A 5,000-nucleotide genomic window follows, 5' to 3' on the forward strand; every position below is an offset into this window, starting at 1 on the left:
GTACGCTCGAAAGGCACGCATATTGATTGATTTCACCTCGATTACACAGGATCATTGAACAAGTGGGACCACATAACATTCCGGAAACTCTTAAAGAAAGAAAAGCTCAGACAAAAAAATAAAAGAGAGAGAAAGAGTAGATCAGAGTCTGATCAATAATGACTGACGTGCCCGATACCCTCATGCCCCGATATCTTCTCTCTTTCTATCCTTACATCTCTTTTTTTCAACCACACCCCCTCCTTTCCATAAAGAGCGGACAAAGAGAGAAATGTTAAGATTATGGACAAACAGCTCTACAGTCACTCTCTCCTTCTCCTCTTCTCTTCCTCCCTCTCCCCCTCCCCCTCCCAGGCGCTTTCTCATGTTTGACTGACGTAAGAGGACGCGAAACAAACCAAAATAAAAGCCTCGAAGAGGAGATATGCAAAACATCCCATTAATATTTACAGAGGAGAAGGCGTAGAAGGAGGAGGAATGAGGGGAGAAGAAAGAAGGCAATAGGTGAAGGCATGCGAAGGGTAGGCGCTACGGGAGGAGATAAGAAGATAGATAAGTAGATAAAGAGGGAGAGAGAAATATCACTAGAGTTAGAGATGGATCGCTATCTAAAATCCCATGGTCAAGTTATGCCCGAAGAAAAGGGAGGGGGAGGGGGAGTGATTAGGAAAGACTAGAGTCCTTGGAATAAAATAAAAGTGTATATACGAACACACTTGTCAGAGAGAGAGAGAGAGAGAGAGAGAGAGAGAGAGAGAGAGAGAGAGAGAGAGATCCATTCCCTTATACAAGCAACGTGAAAGTTATAGGCAGAAGTGCACACACTTGAGTATGCATTGTAAAAGAGATCCTCCTCATACCTTCTTCGTTCAACTGGACGGTGGGTTGGTTGATGGGAACTGTTCAGGAGAGGAAAATAGAACTCCGATATGCAAATCAAAGGCCTTTTTAATTCCATTGGTAAATCCATGATCGACATTGACATATATCATCTTAAAAACTGATAAAAAATTTCAAGGCGACCTTAATGATAAAAAGCTCAGTCATGATTGAGGAGTAAAAGAAACATTTTAAATTAATAATATCTTAACATAAGCTGTCAAACAATACCTGAAAAAAAAGCATGGTATCTAATTTAAGCAAATAACAAATAAAATAACAAATAAAAAAGAGATCATGTCATATAATAATAATTTTCAGTGACATCGGCGATTCTTTCCTTTTTCTTGGAAACTTTAGAGTTCTCTACACGCTTACGTTTTCTCAATAGTTTTCTAAACTTTTAAATTCTCCCTATACAGTCTTACATAAAAATATATATATTTTTTTTTCTTATTTGTCAAGTTGAGATTTTTCTAATGGATTTTGGATTTCGACCCCGTCGATCTTTGCATCAGAATTTACATAAACAATCAAATTACATTATAAAAAAAATGTAATTCATGGAAAATTTTATATATAAAACTTTATTGTGATACAATAATTCTCACTTTTCTCACTCAGCTGAACGATTCTTCACGACGCTTTGCAAGCTTTTGAATTCTCTTCATATTTCTATATTCCCAATATTTTATCCAAGCCTTTGAATTCTTCCTACACTTTCGAAAATATAAATTTTTCCAATTTTCTATTCAAGAGCTTTATATGGAGAATTAGGTTCCGACCCCATCGATTCTTGCATAAAAATTTACATAAGCAAACTACATTCCTATTAAGATTTAAGCGGCATAAGATGCGCGAACATCGTTTACGCTCAAAAGAGACATACAGTATTTGCCCTATTATAAAATTCCAAGCTTAAGATCTGTCACTTCCACAGTTCACATGTACTCTAATTATATACCCAATGATCTACGCGTATAAAGACATGTTTAACCCTTCTCTTTAATCCGGGGTTTGGGACCGACCCATGAACTTGAGGCAATGTTGAAGACAATTTCGACGATACGAATCTTGCGTTTTACAAATTACACTTGTGGACGTAGAAAAGATATGTCTAGTCGACCACATACGTAGACAAAAATTTACATAAAAACGGTAGCAGATCGCCTGGTAGGTTAGAATTCGAAAAATCAAAATGTTAAAAGTTTTCTAACACTTAACATTGACCTCCACTCGGTGAAAATGGCGGAAGGATGGAATTGAATCTAAAATGCTTTAAAGTAAGGAAGTTTCCTTCCAAACTTGATACTCATACCTTTAAATATTGAATAATAATTTTAATAATAACAACAACAATAATAATAATAATAATAATAATAATAATAATAATAATAATAATAATTATAATAAAAATAGTGATAATAATAATAATAATAATAATAATAATAATAATAATAATAATGGACATGATGGACATGCTGAGGACGATGCCGGGAGCATCACAATATCTCACTGAGGCGGTTTCTGACTAACTAAGAATTCGTTTTTTCAACTAACTTTGCTAAGTTGTAGAGAATTCCAACTAACCCACGCACTTGGTACAATTAAAAAAAGTAAGTTTATAACACGGATATTATTCTCATTCGAGAAACACAGGACATATATAAAAATTTTACCTATCTAAACAGCATGGAACCAAATTACCATTATTATAAAAGGGAGTTAACCAGCCAAGTGGGTCGAAAGTAACCATCAAATAACTATAGTCCATTTCTTTTAGCGATGGATATTTGCACCGACTCGCAGCGGTGCCCTTTTAGCTCGGAAAATTTTCGTGATCGCTGATTGGTTGGAATTATCTCGTCCAACCAATCAGCGATCCGGAAACTTTACCGAGCTAAAAGGGCACCGCTGAGAGTCGGTGCAAATATGCATCGCTAAAAAGAAATGGACTATAGTTCCATTAAGTTAAATATTGCTGTTATGCTTTCATATCGTGATGAGACAAAACATTATCGATGAACAGGCACAAATGAATATCTAAGAAGTTAATGAAAAAAATGTGTAATAACTAATTACTAATATTGAAAGGTTTCAAAAGATAACAATAAAGATTGCAAAGCTTTTTAGCTTTACTTCTCTAATTATTCTAAAGCATAAGATATTGACACCATTTAAAGGCTTTCATTTGCATGTAACGTCTAAAAAGCATGATTCATTACATGAAAAACAGATAAAACTATGATGACATCAATAGCTGTAATTAGGTAGCAATAATGATATGAAATATACTGTAAGTAATCTTTTAATGTTCTCAATATAAGATTTGAGGCTCATGAGAATCTCTTGAAAGATAAACTGCTGAAGAACTATGGAAAGAAATGTACGGTTAAAATAAAAAAAATTCTCTCTCTCTCTGTCTCTCTCTCTCTCTCTCTCTCTCTCTCTGTCTCTCTCTCTCTGTCTCTCTCTCTCTCTCTCTCTCTCTCTCTCTCTCTCTCTCTCTCTCTCTCTCTCTCTCTCTCTAAGTGAATGAACAACTGTTACAAAAAGCTATATTGCCCCTTCATGATAGCATGTTAAAAATCAAGCAAATTGAGTATCTCTTTCAAAAAAAAAAAAAAAAAAAAAAAAAAAAAAAAAAAAAAAAAAAAAAAAAAAAAAATTAGTATTAATCTTAGTATTTATCATAAAGGCATATAAACATATACACATCTCCCCCCTCTTGAAAGCATACAAAAAAATGTTCAACTTTCTCTATATCTATATTTCTTTCAAGATAATAAAAAGTCCCGAATCCTGATGTCTCATAACACTCATCAAATATATTTCTCTCTCTCTCTCTCTCTCTCTCTCTCTCTCTCTCTCTCTCTCTCTCTCTCTCTCTCTCTCTCTCTCTCTCTCATACACAGACACAAAACAGTTACGGCAAAGGAATAAAAAAAGAAAAAAAGGTTCATCTTCCTGTTGAGTTTCACCTCCTTAAGGATCCAAAAGAGCAAAAGAAGAAGTTGTCTGGGCAGGTGAAGGAAAGGGAAGGGGACAGATAAGGGGGTTTAGGGAAGGGGTGGGGGTTAAAGATGGTGTGGGAGGTAAGGAGGGGGTAGGAAGGGGAACAACTGCAGGTAAATGGTATAAAAGGGATTATATAGTTCGAGAGTAGGTGCACTCGCGTCATTAAACACAACTACCTGCAAGTAACATCTTCTCTCCCTCTCTCTCTCTCTCTCTCTCTCTCTCTCCTCTCTCTCTCTCCTCTCTCTCTCTCTCTCTCTCTCTCTCTCCACAAAAATATTTTTGTCACCTTTACCTTATAACTTTTTCAACTTATGCTAAAAGATTTTCTTTTTGATTTCCTTAAGTAAACAAACGCCTCATTCTATCTTTCCTTATTATCATACATTTAACAAAACTTACTAGTCTTCCCATCTCATCCATCTCTTCCCCCCACGTCTCCTATCATTTCCTTCCCATGTCTCTTTCCCATTCGCTACCTGTACCCCGAACCAACCTTCTTTGAAACACTTGTGGCCCGAAAGAACCAGTTCCCCTTCAACCCACTACTTCCTCCTCTTCTTCAATTGTCACATAGAAATACTGTCACTGGACCCATCTTCAAGGGTGCGATTGCAAAGGCTGATCCCTATTACTCTCTCTGAAGATCAGAATGAGCAACTTTATAAGCCGTTTGGTTCTGTTGTCGGAGACAAAGGGCAAACTACACGGACGAGGAGCGACAGCCAATGACTGTGATAGTACTTTCGGAGCTAAGAATCTGAGGCATGATTTATTCTTGTCAAACATATAACCAACGCTTATCGACTACATATGGAATGTTACCTTGTTACTTTCAGATAATTATCCTATGGAATAAAAATTTCCAAGGTTTCTTGAAGAATATTAAAGATACCTGCTAACTAGATTACCAGAATATTTACGCACACACATATTTAAATATAAACATACATATGTCTATACATACATACACACATACATACATTATACAAAGTTTCTTTCCATATTGAACTTGTAACTTTCAATTTTTTCAGCTAAGGTTACTGCTCAGCTAATAATAATAATAATGATAATAATAATAATAATAATAATTTCACACCTAA

Source organism: Palaemon carinicauda, chromosome 21, assembly GCF_036898095.1.
Source record: "Palaemon carinicauda isolate YSFRI2023 chromosome 21, ASM3689809v2, whole genome shotgun sequence".
Taxonomy (NCBI): domain Eukaryota; kingdom Metazoa; phylum Arthropoda; class Malacostraca; order Decapoda; family Palaemonidae; genus Palaemon; species Palaemon carinicauda.